The following is a 16,776-nucleotide window of genomic DNA, read 5'->3' on the forward strand; positions in this document are numbered from 1 at the left end:
GCTTTGTTCTTCTTTTTCAAGGTTGTTTGGGCTATTCAGGATCCCTTGCAATTCCATATGAATTTTAGATCAGTTTGTCAGTTTCTACAAAGCAGTCAGCTGAGATTCTGATAGGGATTATTGAATGAGTAGATCAATTTGGAGATTATTGGAGATTGTTATTATTTTTTAAACAATAAGTCTTGCAATCCATGGAACATGTGAGGTGTTTCCATTTGTTTAGATCTTCTTTAATTTCTTTCAACAGTGTTTTACAGTTTTCAGAGTAAAAAGCTTTATACTTCTTTTGTTAAATTTATTGCTAGATATTTTATTCTTCTTGATGCTACTATAAATGGAATTGTCTTATTTCACTTTTGGATTGTTCATTTCAAGTGTATAGAAATACACCTGATTTTTGTAATCTTCTATCTTACAACCTTGCTGAACATGTTAATTAGTTCTAACAGTTTTTTAGTGTATTCCTTAAGATCTTCTCTATATAAGATCATGTTGTCTATAAATAGAGATAGTTTTATTTTTTCCTTTCCAGTCTGAATGAATTTTATTTTATTTTACTTTTGCCTAATTGCCCTAGCTAGAACCTCCAATACAGTGTTGAATAGAAGTGGCCAGGGTAGAATCCTTATCTTGTTCCTATTCTTAAGGAAAAGCATCCAGTCTTTCACCATTAACTATGATGTTAGCTATGATGTTTTCGTTTTTTTTTTTTTAAACATGCCCTTTATCTAGTTGAGGAAGTTCCCTTCTTATCCTCATTTTTTTAGTGTTTTTATCATGAAAGGATGTTAGATTTTGTGGAATGCCTTTTCTGTGTCTATTGAGGTGATCATATGAATTCTGTTTTTTATTCTGTTAATAAGATATATTGCATTAATTGATTTTTGGATGTTGAACCAATCTTGCATTCTTGGGGTAAGTCCCACTTGGTCTTGGTGTATAATTCTTTTTAATATGTTGCTAGATTTGGTTTGCTAGTATTTTGTTGAGAATTTTTACATCCATATTCATAAGAGATATCAATCTGTAGTTTTCTTGTGCTGTCTTAGTCTGGTTTTGGTATCAGGGTAATACTGGCCCCATTGAATGAGTTGGGAAGTGTTCCTCCTTCTATGTGGAAGAGTTTGTGAGGAATTGGTGTTAATTTTTTTTTTTTTTTTTTTAATGTTTGGTAGAATTCAGTCATAAAGCCATCTGGTCCTGGTTTTTCTTTGTGGGCAGTTTTTTGATTACTGGCTCAACATCTTTATTTGTTACTGGTCTATTCAGATAGTCTACTTTCTTCTTGAGTCATTTTCAGTAGTTTTTGTCTTTTCAGGAATTTGTCCATTTAATCTAAGTTATCTAATTTATTGGTATTTTTCTTATTATTCCTTTAAGGTCATTTTTATAAAGGTGGTAGTAATGTCCTCTTTACATTTCTAATTTTAGTAATTTAATTCATCTCTTTTTTTCTTGATCAGTATAGCTAACAGTTTGTTAATTTTGTTGATATTTTCTAAGAACCAACTTTTTATTTCATTGAATTTCTGTATTGTTTTTCTGTTCTCTATTTCATTAACTTATGTTCTCATCTTTATTATGTTCTTCCTTCTGCTTGTTTTAGATTTAGTTTGCTCTTCTTTTTCCAGTGTCTTACGTGGACATATAAGTCTTTTTATTTGCAATCTTTCTTTTTTTTAATATAGGCATTTAGAGCTGTAATTCTTCCTCTAAGCAATCCTTCAGCTATATTCCATAACGTTTGGTATGTTTTGTCTTTATTTTCACTCAGAATACTTTCTAATTTCCATTTTTGATTTTTTTCTTTGACCAATTAGTTGAGTGTATTGTTCAATTTCCCTATATTTGTGAATTTCCCAAATTTCTTTCTCATTTCTAATTTTATTCCATTTTGGTTGTAGAACGTACTTTGTGTTATTTCTGTCCTTTTAGTTTTTATTTATTTGTTTGTTTATCACCAGCGCTGCTTTAACTTTTTTTTTTACTGTAGTAAAGTATACATGTTATTTATCATTTTAATTATTCATAAGTGTGCCATTCAGTAGTATTAAATATATTTGCAATGTTGTGTAACAATTGCTACCATCCATCTGTATGCAAAACTTTTTCATCATACCCAACCCAAACTTTGTACCCATTAAATAATAATTTGCCCTACCACCTTTCTGCCCACCCCTAGTAACCTCTTTCTCCTTTTGTCTCTATGAATTTGCCTATTCTAAGTACCTTAAATAAGTGGACTCACATAATACTTGTCCTTCTCTGTCTGGCTTCTTTCTTGAGCATAATATTTTCAAGGTCCATCCATGTTGTATCATATATCATTCCTACCAGCAATGCACAAGGGTTCCTGTTTCTCCACATTCTTGTTAACACTTATTATTTTCCCTGTTTTTTTTTTTATGATTGCAATCCTAGTAGTTGTGATGCGGTATCTCATTGTGATTTTGATTTGCATTTCCATAATGACTAATGATGTTGAGCATCTTTTCATGTGCTTATTGGCTGTTTGTACATCTTCTTTGGAGAAATGTCTGTTCAGGCCCTTTATTCATTTTAATAGGCTTGTCTGTCTTTTGTTATTGAGTTGTAAGAGTTAGTTATATATCCTGGAACTGGTGCTCTCTTCCACTGCTTCTCAAGCTCTTTGCAGCTTTTTGCCTGCATCCTGGTGGTGAATGTGGAGATCTTGAAGCTGTCATCAAAGATGCCAAAAGCAAACTGCTCTTTGGCAGTGTGAACAGTTGTGAATCTACTTTCTCACAAGGTATCCTGGGCTGCCAGGGGTATCTCTTCAAGATGCTCTTCAATCAAACCAGATTCATAACTTGAACAGATATACTTCTGCAGGCATGGGCCTGACTGAACCCAGCAATAGCACAGAAGTACCACTGGGGCCACAGAACCTGCTGCTCCTCATTCTGCACTGCCCACTGCTGACTGCTTTTGGGCCCTCCTTGACTGACATCTGGAAATGCTTTCTTTTGATTAGTAATTTCCTGGGATGTAATTTTCCATTCTTTTACTTTTGTCTTTTCTGTGTCTCATGTTTTAGATACATCTTTTTTAAACACGAAGAGCAACTTTATAAGATTGTTGCAGGGATTAAATGATTAAGTGTTTTGAAGAGTACTCCACTACTGTGTGGCAAAGGCAAATTCCATCCTCTCTGAAGGGAAACCATGTTAAACTCAGACATCAAAGATTTTTCTGGAGTTAAAATTCCAGAGAAAATTAATACATGCTTTAAAAAAAAAATCACATAATATATGTGCCTGAGTTAGCAGAAGTAACAAATTTACTTTTGAACCAACAAACATGCAGTTGACATGTTGAATGTATTTAAGGAAATAAAAGAGAGTAGAATGGAAGGGAGGGAGAGCACAGTGAAAATCAAACTTAACCAAAGATAACCTTGTAAACGCAAATGGCCACCTGGGCCCTTGGAAGCACAAGTTCTTTATCAGATAGTTTTTGCAAATATTTTCTCTCAGTCTGGACCTTGTCTTCTCATTCTCTTGACGTCAGTTTTCGCAGAGCAGAAGTTTTTAATTTTAATGAAGTCCAGCTTATCAATTGTTTTTTTCATGGATCATGCCTTTGGTGTTGTATCCAAATACTGTAAGTCATTTCCACACCCAAGGTCATCTTTCCTATGTTATCTTGTAGGAGTTTTATAATTATATATTTTATATTTAGGTCTGTGATATACTTTGAGTTAATTTTTGTAAGGGTGTAGGGTCTGTGTCTAGGTTCACTTTTTTACATGTGGAAGTCCAGTTTTTCTAGCACCGTTTGTTGAAAAGACTATCTTTGCTCCATTGTATTGCCTCTGTTCCTTGTCAAAGGTCAGTTGTCTATGTTATGTGGTTCTATATCTGAGCTCTCTATTGTGTTCCATTGATCTATTTGTCTATTCTTCACTAATACCCACTGTCTTTATAGTCAGTCTTGAAGTCATGTAATGTCAGCCTTCCAACTTTGTTCTTTTCTTTCAGTGTTATGTGGGCTGTTCTGGGTCTTTGCCTCTCTATAAGCACTTAACCCAGGAATAACGTAGGGGTTAGGGATGCCAACCCCCCCCATGAAGTGGAAACTCCATGTATAACTTTTGACTCCCTCAAAACTTAACTATTAATAGCCTACTTTTGACCAGAAGCCTTAACATAAACAGTCAGTTGACACATATTTTGTGTTATATGTATTGTATACTGTATTCTTACAATAGAGTAAGCTAGCGAAAAGAAAATGTTAAGGAAATCATAAGGAAGAGAAAGTGCATTTACAGTACTGTACTATATTTATTGATACTATACGTTTATGTCATCTCTTTCTAAGATGAATCATCCGTCAGTACCTACATCAATATTGTCTTATATGATATAAAACACTGTAGATGTTATACAGTTAGTATTACTAACACTAGACATCAAAAGCGAAAAGGTAATGTAAAAAAGAAATTCATATTTATAGATATAATGATTCAAGCATTGATAATGAAGAAGTAGCAACGTGATTGCTTTATGGTAGCCTAGTGTAATTGATAAGATTGCTTCATGATGGCCTAGCCTATACACTAATGAATGAATCGCTATAAAATGTTTGTGGCATACAGTATTACAGTCATATTTGTAATACAGTATCAGAAACACATTTTTTTTTTTTTAATACCACTTACCTGTAATGGTAGGCTGATACACAGTTTCTCCAGTTAGGAGAAAGAGAGGCACACTGTGCAATAATGAAATTCTTTGAAAGCAAGGTAAGAAAACTAACACATTATTAATTTTATACTAAGTATCACTCACTTTATGCCTATGTAAGGCTAGGCTATCCACTTCAGTACAAGTCTTGTGCACAATGTTATACACAGTGATTTCTTAGGTGGTGATGATGATGACGACACAAAAATGTCTCAAACAGTTTTGCTGTACAGTTACTGTATTTTCACACAGACACACATACACAACAGATAAGTTTATTAACTGTATGGCATAATGATTATTTACTATTTATTAAGAGGAAGTGGATCATCGTAAATGTCTTCAGCCTCATTGTCTTCATGTTGAGTAGGCTGAGGAGGAAGAGGAGGGGCTGGTCTTGCTGTCTCAGGGGTGGCAGAGGCTGAAGAGGTGGAAGAGATGGAAGGGGAGGCAGGAGAGGCAGGCACACTCAGTGTAACTTTACAGAAATACATTGTAATTTCTGCCTTTTGCTTTTTCATTTCTCTAAAAATGTTGCTATATGGCACCAGTCCCTCTTCCACTGTTTGCTTTAGTTTCAGAGCCTGTATCATAGAAGGTCCATGTTGTAAAAGAAGTCAGAAGCAGTGTTGAATAATCGGAACCCTTATGTCAGATTGTATAATGTCAATTAGTTTTCTGGTGCTGCTGCTTCTACATCTTCTTCCTTGTTGTCTGGCACTGGGTTGGAAGCACTCACCTCCATCAAGCCTTCTGTTAATTCCTCTGGTATGGTGTCTGTTTTCTCTTGAATTTATCCAAGATCCATATCTTGAAACCCTTCATCCCCAACCTTTTTTTTGCCATATCCACAATCTCTTTCATGATGTCCTTGATTGGCTCTGTTGTAAATCCTGTGAAGTCATGCACAACATCAGGACACAGTTTTCTCCAGCAGGAATTTATCGTTTCGGGCTTAATGGCTTTCATGGATTTTTCTGTAACATAGTCATCTTCAGTGGTGTCATCTTCTAGATTTTCATGATGTTCTTTCTATTGGGGATCTCGTCCATAGTGTTGACAATCCTTTCCATAGAGTACAGCGTGTAGTGAGCCTTAAAGGTCCTTATGGACCCCCTGGTCTAGAGGCTGAATTAGAGATGTTGTGTTTGGGGGCAAGTAGACCACTTTGAAACATTTGGTGTCGCACTGGTGGGGTTCTGGGTTGCCAGAGGCATTGTCCAATATCAAAAGAACTGTAAAAGGCAGTCCCTTACTGGCAGGGTACTTCCTGACCTCAGGGACAAAGCATCCATGGAATCAATTCAGAAAAAGGGTGCTTGTTGTCTAGGCCCTCTTCTTGTACAACCAGAAGACTGGCAGCGGGTGTTTATCTTTTCCCTTCAAGGCTCAGGGGTTAGCAGCTTTATAGATAAGTGCAGTTTTGTTGCACAGAGCAGTAGAGTTAGCCTATCCCTTTCTGCCTTAAATCCTGGTCCTTGTCTCTCTTCCTTACTAATAAATGTCCTTTGTGGCATTTTCTCCCCAGAATAGGGCATTTTGGTCTGTATTAAAAATCTGTTCAGGCAGATATCCTTTCTCCTTAATAATTTTCTTAATGGCTTCTGGGAACTTGTCTGCTGCTTCTTGGTCAGCAGAAGCTATTTCTCCTGTTATCTTGACATTTTTAAAGTCAAACCTCTTTCTAAAATTATTAAACCATCCTTTGCTGGCATTAAATTCTGTCTTTCAACTTCCTTTTGTGTAAAGTTGTCATATAATGACTTCATTTTTTTCTCAAATCATTTTAGAGTCTATAGGTATACCTTTCTTATAGCAATCCTGCATCAACATAAAAGCTACATTTTCAATATGAGAAAGAAAGGTATTCTGCAAAAAGCATAAGGTTTTTGTGCCTGCTGGCATGGCTGCATTGATGGCTTCACAAATTTCCTTTTCTTTTTTTACATTGGTCCTTATGCTAGACTCATTTGTTTTGAAGTGGTGGGCAACCATAGTTGCAGACCTCAATCTATGGTACATATCAAGTAATTCAACTTTTTCTTATAACATCATGACTTCTCTGCTTCTCGGGAGCACTTCCGTCATCACTAGTGGTACTTCATGTGGGTCCCATGGTGTTATTCAAGGTTTACAGTATTGCACTAAATAGAATGAAAAATATGTGAGAACCACAAGAGATCACTTTTTATTGTGATATGCAATTTACTAGAGAAATGAACTGCTCAAACAGAGATGGTTAGCATCACACAGTGTTTTAAGCAGATACTTGCAACACTTGAGCTTAGCGCAGTAGCAACAGGAGGTGGCTATGGAATTATTACAGTAGTACAGTATGTACTGCAATTAATTATATACAGTTCTGATTTAATGCTGCATCTTTACATTTGTTTACATTTCTCTTGACCAGGATAGCACCAGGAATACAGTCCTAAGTGTTTGTGTGAGTAAGTTTTGATAAATTTTAACTTTTCATGATAGATTTGTATATATTTTATGATAATAAATGATAAAATAGACTAGTATCTACATATATTTTATGCATTCATGACATATCTAACTTTTTCTTAATTTTTAGGCTATGCAGTTCAACTGTGAGTTTTTTTAATTGTTGCAAATCTCCAAAAAATTTTCCAATATATTTATTGAAAAAAATCTGTGTATAAGTGGACCTGTGCAATTCAAACCCATGTTGTTCAAGGGTCAACTGTAAACTGTAGATTGTCCATATCCATAAAATAACTTGCTGGGATTTTGATTGAGATTGTATTGAATCTATAGATCTTTGGGAAGAACTGACACCTTGACAATATTGAGTCTTCTTATCCATGAGCATGGAATATCTCCCCCTTTATTTAGTTCATCAGTGTTATAGTTTTCTTTTTTTTTATAAATTTTATTTATTTATTTTTGGCTGCATTGGGTCTTCTTTGCTATCTGCGGGCTTTCTCTAGTTGCAGCGAGCGGGAGCTACTCTTCGTTGCGGTGTGCGGGCTTCTTATTGAGGTGGCTTCTCTTGTTGTGGAGCACGGGCTCTAGGCGCGCGGGCTTTAGTAGTTGTGGCATGTGGGCTCAGAAGTTGTGGCTCACGGGCTCTAGAGCACAGGCTCAGTAGTTGTGGTGCACAGGCTTAGTTGCCCCATGGCATGTGGGATCTTCCTGGACCAGGGCTCGAACCCGTGTCCCCTGCATTGGCAGGCGATTCTTAACCACTGTGCCACCAGGGAAGTCCCCAGAGTGTTGTAGTTTTACTCACTAGTACATAGATTTTATGCATGTATTGTTAAATTTATACCTAAGTATTTCATTTTTGGATGATAATGTAAATAGTATTTTTTTAAAATCTATCTATCTATCTATATATTGTTGAAGTATAGTTGAATTACAATATTTTCACGTGTACAATATAATGATTCAATATTTTTATAGATTATACTTCATTTAAAATTATAAAATATTGGCTATATTCTCTTGTACGTTACCTCCTTGAAGTTCATTTTATACCTAGTAGTTTTTACCTCTTAATCCCCATCCCCTGTTTTGCCTTTTCCCCCTCCCCCTCTCACCCCTGCTAACCACTAGCATGTTCTCTGTGTCTGTGAATCTGTCCAATCAAAAGACTAGGGTGAGGGGGAAGGGTAAGCTGGGATGAAGTGAGAGAGTGGCATGGACATATATACACTACCAAATGTAAAATAGATAGCTAGTGGGAAGCAGCCACATAGCACAGGGAGATCAGCTCGGTGCTTTGTGACCACCTAGAGGGGTGGGATAGGGAGGATGGGAGGGAGACCCAAGAGAGAGGAGATGTGGGGATATATGTATATGTATAGCTGATTCACTTTGTTATAAAGCAGAAACTAACACACCATTGTAAAGCAATTATACTCCAATAAAGATGTTTTAAAAAAAAAAAGACTAGGGTGGCAGATTGGATTAAAAAAAGACCCATCTATATGTAGCCTACAAGAGACTCCTTTCAGAGCTAAAGACACACAGATTGAAAGTGAGAAGATGGAAAATGATATTCAATGCAAATGGAAACAAAAAGAAAGCTGTTGTAGCAATACTCATATCAGACAAAGTGACTTTATTTTTTTTTAATTTATTTTCTTTATTTTTTACAATTTTTCTTTATTTTTTTTTTGGCTGCGTCGGGTCTTAGTTGTGGCACACGGGCTCTTCGTTGTGGCGCGAGGGCTTCTCTCTAGTTGTGGCATGCAGGTTTTCTCCCTCTAGTTGTGGTGGGCTCCAGAGCGTGTGGGCTCTGTAGTTTGCAGCACGCGGGCTCTCTAGTTGAGGCGCACAAGCTCAGTAGTTGTGGCACGTGGGCCTAATCACCCCGCAGCATATGGGATCTTAGCTCCCCGACCAGGGATCGAACCTGTGTCCCCTGCATTGGAAGGCGGATTCTTCACCACTGGACCACCGGGGAAGTCCCCAAAGTAGACTTTAAAACATAGTCTATAATAAGAAACAAAGAAGGGCATTATATAAAGATAAAGGGATCAATACAAGAAGAAGATATAGCATTCATAAACATATATGCACCTAACATAGGAGCACCTAAATATATAAAGCATATGTTAACAGAAAGGGAGAAATTGACAATAATACAATAATAGTGGGGGACTTTACATCCCACTGAATGATAACTGCATAGACTATGCTAGATTGTCAGGTTTTTTCGTTTCATCACTTTGAATATATCATGCTACTCCCTTCTGGCCTGCAAAGTTTCTGCTGAAAATCAGCTGATAGCTGCAATATTCTCTTGTATATAACTCGTTCTTTTCTTGCTGCTTTTAGAATTCTCTTTAACTTTTGACATTTTAATTATGATCTGTCTTGGTGTGGGTCTCTGGATTCATCTTGTTTGAGACTCTGTGCTTCCTGTACCTGGATATCTGTTCCCTTCTTCAGGTTTGTGAAATTTTCAGCCATAATTTTACGAAATACGTTTTCTACCTTTTTCTTTCTTCTCCTGGGACCGTATAATGCGAATGTTAGTATGCTTGATGTTGTCCTAGAGATTTCTTAAACTATTCTCATTTTTTAAAGTTTTTCTTTTTTGCTGTTCTGATTGGGTGATTTCCATTATTCTATCTTTCGGATACCTTATGTGTTCTTCTGTATCACCTAATCTGCTGTTAATTCCCTTTAGTGTATTTTTCATTTCAGTTATTGTATTCTTCAGCTCTGTCTATTTCTTTTTTATGTTTTCTAGTTCTTTGTTAAAATTCTCATTGTGTCCATCTATTCTTTTCCCCAGTTCAGTTACCATTCTTATTACTGTTGCTTTGAACTCTGTATCATGTGAATTATTTATCTCTGTTTCATTAGGGTATTTTTTTCTTCTTTTATTTGAAACATATTCCTCTCTCTTCTCATTTTGTTTATCTTTCTCTGACTCTGTGAAATTAGGTGAAACAGTTACCTAGCCAGGTCTTGAAGGTGTGTCCTTGTGAGGGAGTTTTCCTCTGCAGGATATATGTGCCCTGTGGCTTTGGTGTGAGAGCTAGATCTGAAGTGAGCACGAGCTGCATCTTCCCCTCCGATGTGCTGGCAGCCACCACCTTGGTGGGAGGTAGGGCTAGAGTTGGAGGAGCTAGAGTCAGAGCTAGGTGCAAGTCAGGGCTTCCCCTGTGCTCAGTGACCGTCACTGCCCAAATGGGGGTGGATTCAGGCCCAGCGGGCTGGGCCTGGAGCCCTGAGGGGATTTGAATTTCTCCCGCCTGTGATGCCGCCTCAGTTGGGAGTGTCCAGGGCCCGAGGGCTTGGACCTGTACTTCTGAGCTGTTTCAACTTTTTCCCCCAGTGTGTGCACCTTGGTTAGAGGCTGGGTTGGGGCTGGAAGGGTTGGAGCTGCACTACTGAACTGGTTCTGCTCCTTCCCAAGTATGTGCTTGCACATGGCAAGGCACACCAGCAGTTACTGCCTCTGCCCTGGTCATAGGCAGGTCTGTGGCCCAAGCCAGCTCCATTCCCTCCAAGTGTGTGCACTACTGTTGGCAATGGTAGCCTCTGCCTTACGGGGGAGCAGCATCAGAACAGGAGGGTCAGGAACAGGAGCCCAGTACGGACTCTGGGGCCATCTTGGCAAGCTGACCAGAGCACCAGGCAGTTTTCAATCTGCTGCCTCTGTGCTAGGACTGGGAACAAGAACGTCAGTGTGAGCACTCTTTAAGAGTAGAGTCTTGGTTTCTTACAGCTGTTCAGGAAGCTCCACTGGTTTTCAAACCAGCTAAGGGGGTTTGTTTTCCTGGTGTAGGACCCCAGGGCTGGGGTGCTTAATATGTGGCTTGAACACCTCGCTCCTCAGGGAGGATCCTTGAGCCTGTGATATTCCCCCCTCTTCTGGGTCACCTGCTAGGGGTGTGGGTCCCGACTAGATCGTTTTTCCTCACCTCTTACCAGACTCTGTGTGGTTCTTTCTTTATAGCCTTGGTTGTAGAAGAGCTGTTCTGCCAGTCTCCAGGTCATTTTAAGTGCGAGTTGCTTTATATGTAGTTGTAGGTTTGTTTTTTGTTTTGTTTTGTTTTGTTTTTTTGTTTTTGTTTTTGGCCATGCCACATGTCTTGCGGGGATCTTAGTTCCCAACCAAGGATTGAATCCGCACCCTCAGCAGTGAAAGCATGGAGTCCTAACCATGGGACCACCAGGCAATTCCCTGTAGTTGTAGTTTTGAGTGTTCATGGGTGGGGTGGGGAGTGGGATGGGGGGGTGAGCTCAGTGTCTTGCTACTCTGCCATCTTGATCCTAACTCCCTGCCATGGTATTGTGTTTTTAATTTCAAATTTAACTTGTTCATTGCTAGTTTATAGGAAAGTGATTGACTTTTGTACATTAACCTTGTATCCTGCAACCTTGCTATAATTGCTTATATGTTCCAGGAATTTTTTTGCTGATTCTTTCAGATTTTCTACATAGAAAATCATGTCATCTGTGAACAAAGTCAATTTTATTTCTTCCTTCCCACCCTGTATACCTTTTATTTTCTTTTCTTGTCATGTTGTGTAAGATAGAATTTCCAGTGTGATGTTGAAAAGGAGTGGTGAGAGGGAACATCCCTGTCTTGTTCCTAATCTTAGTGGGAAAGCTTTAGTGTCTCACCAGTAAGTATAATATTAGCTGTAGTTTTTTTTGTAGATAGTCTTTATCAAGTTGAGGAAGTTTCCTTCTATTCCTAGTTTACTGAGACTTTTTATCATGAATGAGTATTGGATTTTGTCAAATGCTTTTTTGCATCTATTGCTATGATGATGTGACTTATATAGCTTGTTGATATGATGGACTATATTAATTGATTTTTGAATGTTTAAGCAGTCTTGCATTCCTAGGATAAATCCTACTCATGCTGTATAATTCTTTTTATACATTGTTAGATTTGATTTGCTAATATTTTGTTCAGGACATTTGTATCTATGTACAGGAGAGATACTGGTCTGTTGTTTTCCTTTCTTGTAGTGCTTTTGTTTGGTTTTTAACTATATATTTTGTGAATTTGTAATGTGTCTTCTCTATGTGTACAGTAAGTACTGACAAATTAAGAATACTTTTATTGTTTTTGTGTAAATATGTACTCCTATAAGCAGTTCAAACAGTATAGAGTAGTCTAAAGAGCAGTGTAGAAAATTATCTGTACTCCCAAAGGTCACAATCATTATTTTGGTGAACATGAGTCCAAATATATCTGTGTTGTGTATGTTATATAATTTAACATTAATGAATACCTATCTTTTTCCCCACTCTTTTATGTGTTATAGATAATATCATTTTTTAAGGACTGCTGAATGCTATTTTATTGCATGTGCATATTTTATGGTTCTTTTATAGAATATGGATTTTTCTTTCCCGGGTTATTATTAAGCACACGGCTTCCATCTGTGAAAACAACTCCAAGTACTAGTTACCCCTAGTACTTATTTTTGAAGAAAAGTAGTGTTCTGCCTTATAGTTTTGTTTATATGTATAGTGTCTAATTTGCTCCCTTCCTAAGTGTAAAAGATTCTTATTTTAACTCTTGGTACCATCTGTATATTTAGTAGTATATCTCAAATCATTTTTTTTCTAATTGAACACAGTAAGTTCTGGCACTTTCAAGTGAACTTATTAGATCTCTCCCTTTCCTTTTCCCTGTGTTTAGAGTCAAGGCTGAGTACTTGATTAAAGTGTTTTTTGAATGGAGGAAAAGGTAGGCAACAAAAAGGACAAGACAGGGTTTGCTAAAAAACATCACAGTTACACCCAGGGATTCCCTGTAGTGTGTCTCTGGGACTCATCATGGAGCAAATCAACTAGCATGCACAGTGATTATGGAAAGGAGATTTTATGTTCTGCCTCTTGATGACATATTTAAAAAAATTGGTGATGATGGTTTTTCTGAATATAGAGTTGACTTAGAAATATCACAGTACTTAAGTGATGTTTCAGGTCTTTCTCGGCTGCTCATTTTCCTTCTTCACATGATTTATTTTAGTTTTTATACTTACCCTTTTATGGCAGTAGTTGGGTGAGCTATAGGAGTAGAAGTATCACAGTGATTGGTGAAGGGTTGTGGTGGTCATGTAGTCACTGCCTCCTTAGTAGGTGGTGTGTACAGTGCTAAGTATGAGAGCATAGACTTCAGAGTCCTACAGTCCTGGGTTTGAACCTCAGCTCTGCCTCTTGCTAGCTGTCTGACTTTGGACAAGTTTCTTAATCTCTCTGAGCTTCAGTTTTCTACTTAGTAAAATGAGAATAATAATACCTGCCTCTCAGGATTATGAAGTTTAATGAGGTCTGTACTGTGCTGAGTATAATAAATAGCTCAAAATAGTGGTTAAGAATATGGGCTCTTGAGTCAGGACTACCTGTGCTCATATGGTAACTCTGCCCTTACTAGTTGCATAACCTTCAGCACATTAGCTAAACTCTCTGTACCTAGGTTTCCTCAGTTGTTATATGGGATGATAACAGGGTGGTTATGAAGATGAAAGACATTAATATGTATGTAGCACAACAGTGTCTGACCCTGTAAATTCTAACACTCATTATATTATTATATTATTATGGCTAATAATGTCTTCTTTCAACCTGAAGGGGTTTTACACTTTATGTCCAGTAGGATAAAATTTCATCTACTCTCTTGTTCCCAGATTCTCACTGAATTTACTGTTCTTGAGCTTGAAGCACTGTTTGTTTCCACGTGTCATATTGTTTAGTGATATGTTTTCTCATGAGATTGAGAAATTCCTTTTAAAATTAAAGAGTGACATACAGTGATTAAAGGACTGAATAAGGATATTTGATAAAAAATGTGGTTTGTCGTAGCTGTTCATAATCTAAGACAGACTTAGAGTTTTGGTTGAAAATGCCTTGAAAACTGTTCGTGCTATAAAATTTGAAGTTATAAGAAAGTTGTTTATATAAGGTGTAAGTGATTAATAATTTTTAAAGCAGTTTAAATGAGAATTTGAACACTTCGAAAGGCATTTGTTCCAGAGAGACTATGATAAAAATAAATATTTTCTCTGGAAAACCAGAGTCAGACTCTTCATTGATTTTGATAGTGATGGAGCCTGTAGGTGTCAGATAGTCCCAACACCTTCCCTCCCCCATTCCATTTTATTCTTGCTGAGAAGGGTCCAGAAGTGTGACATGTATATGTTTTCATTTCAGTCATGGATTGTGTAAGCATGTGAGAAAATTATTTTGCTACCTAATTTTACCTTGAAAGTTAGCTAAACTAAGTCATAATTAAATTGTCTGTGTTGGGATGTGTTTTTGAATGGTGTTTTTGCACTTTCGGAAATAACGTGTGGCAGTAAAGTAATCGTTTTTCCTTTTCTTTCATAGGTGAGTTGCCAGATAAATTTTATTTCTCATATTTATTTTTGTTGAGATTCATACCCATTAACTTGTGAAGTTATATTTGTATTATTTAGTACTGCTGGTTATCCTGCCTGCTACCTCTCCACAATAAATTATCCTGGCTTCTGTGCTTTTATCAGTAGGTCACTGACTCATAGAATGTGATTTCATAAACTGGGAATTTGTGAAGAATTAAGTTACAGGAATTAAAACTCTCAGTAAGAATTTAAAATAGTTTGTTTTTCATAAAGAAAAAAAATGGGGCGGGGGGGGAGTTACTCCCCTCAAAACTCAGGAACCGGGCTTCCCTGGAGGTGCAGTGGTTAAGAATCCGCCTGCCAATGCAGGGGACACGGGTTTGAGCCCTGGTCCGGGAAGATCCCACGTGTGGTGGAGCAATTAAGCCCATGCACCACAAGTACTGAGCCTGCGCTCTAGAGCCCACGTGCCACAACTACTGAGCCCGTGTGCCACAACTGCTGAAGCACATGCGCCTAGGGCCCATGCTCCGCAGCAAGAGAGGCCACTGCAGTGAGAGGCACGCGCACTGCCAACGAAGTGTAGCCCCCACTTGCCGCAGCTGGAGAAAGCCCACGCGCCGCAAACTAGAGAAAGCCCGCGCGCAGCAATGAAGACCCAGTGCAGCCAAAAATAAATAAATAAAATTAAAAAAAACAAACAAACCAGAAAAACAACTCAGGAACCTTGCCTTCAAATATTGACTTTAGGAGTTTTACTTGGGAAAACTCCTATTTTTACTTTATAGTAAATCACTTTGTGTTATATTACGTATTTCTAACTTAAATCATGATGTACTTTTTGTAGAGTTGAATAAAAGTAGATTTTTTGTGTGTGTGTGCTGCGCGGCATGTGGGATCGTAGTTCCCCAACCAGAGTTCGAACCCATGCCCCCTGCAGTGGAAGTGGGGAATCTCCACCATGGGACTGCCAGGGAGGTCCCAAAGTAGATTTTAATAAATTCTTTGATTCAGAATTCTTTGTAATAATGTCCCATGTATTTACTACTGCTTATCAAGTGCCTTTACACCTCTTATTTATCTCTCATAGTAAACCCCTGGTTGTATTATTCACATTTTACAGGTTTGGAACCTGAATTGCAGGTTGATATGAATGAAAGAATCAGTGGAATGGGGACTCAAGTCCAGGTTACCTGATCTTAAATCTCATGCTATTTCCAGCACATGTGCTTTGCACCTCTCTATTGTTTAAATATGGTAGGTGTTTCCAGAAAGTTTGGCTTAAGGAAATAAGCTTGCCTATTTTTAACATTCTTAATTTTACCTTTTACTTTTGATTGTTCATTTGGAGATGGTGGAGAAAATAGCAAAAAACGTCTTAACAAAACTGAGTTTATATTCAGATTAATCCATTTTCATCTGTTTTTTAGCATTAAGGAATTTTCCTAAGTCATACATGATGTAGTATTGGAGGTAGAATACCCTCAAAGATCTAGTCTCACAACCCGTGTTCCAGAAGGGACTTGAGGCTGCGTGATCAAGCGAGCCATATTTTGTTCTTTGTGGGCCCTAAAACTCTTTTAGATAGTTTTTGTAAAGGTAGTGAAACGCAACACCCCTTTTGAATTTTCCACCTTCTTCAACTTTTAAATGTTTTCAAATTCAGCATGAACTAAATTTGTCTCAATGCTAAGTTGAAACTAATTAACTACTTTATTAACTGGTAAGGTTTTTTTTAAAGGGAGCATTCTGGAGGAGTAGAACTCTCCGGGGGTAAGCCGCCCTTGTTATGTAACTAGACTGCAGACTGGTCACATGTTCTCATCAGCACCCAGATGAGCCTGAAATCTCAGCAGGTGACAGGAAATAATCACTTAGGGATTCCCTTTGGCCTAACGTAGTTTTATATGATGAAGAAAGTGGAGTAAGAAAGAGAAGATCTCTCCACCACTTCTAGTATGCTATCCTGGGGGTGTGACCTTGCTGGAGCAATGGGTTAAATGATATAGAATAATAGTGGCATGACCAGGAAGGAAAGAGTTTGAAGGTGGAGCTTGATTTCTTGGGTTTGTAGGGGAGAAAAAACTCTTCCTTGACTCTCTTGAGGTCCCTGGCTGGACCTGAAAATTAAACTAACAAAGACAAATTAACAGAGAAAAGCATATAAATTTATTTACTTATGTTTTACATGGCACAGGAGCCTTTAATAAGGAAGTGAAGATCCAGAGAAACGGTTAAGC

General features: G+C 37.7%; 1 protein-coding gene across 2 annotated transcripts in view; it reads left to right on the forward strand.

Annotated features, from left to right (window-relative positions):
- Positions 1–16,776, forward strand: part of SRBD1 (S1 RNA binding domain 1) — a 236,043-nt gene that overhangs the window by 88,331 nt on the left and 130,936 nt on the right. The window lies entirely within an intron of this gene.

The sequence above is a fragment of the Balaenoptera physalus genome (assembly GCF_965194825.1).
Source record: "Balaenoptera physalus genome assembly, chromosome: 15".
NCBI classification, from domain to species: domain Eukaryota; kingdom Metazoa; phylum Chordata; class Mammalia; order Artiodactyla; family Balaenopteridae; genus Balaenoptera; species Balaenoptera physalus.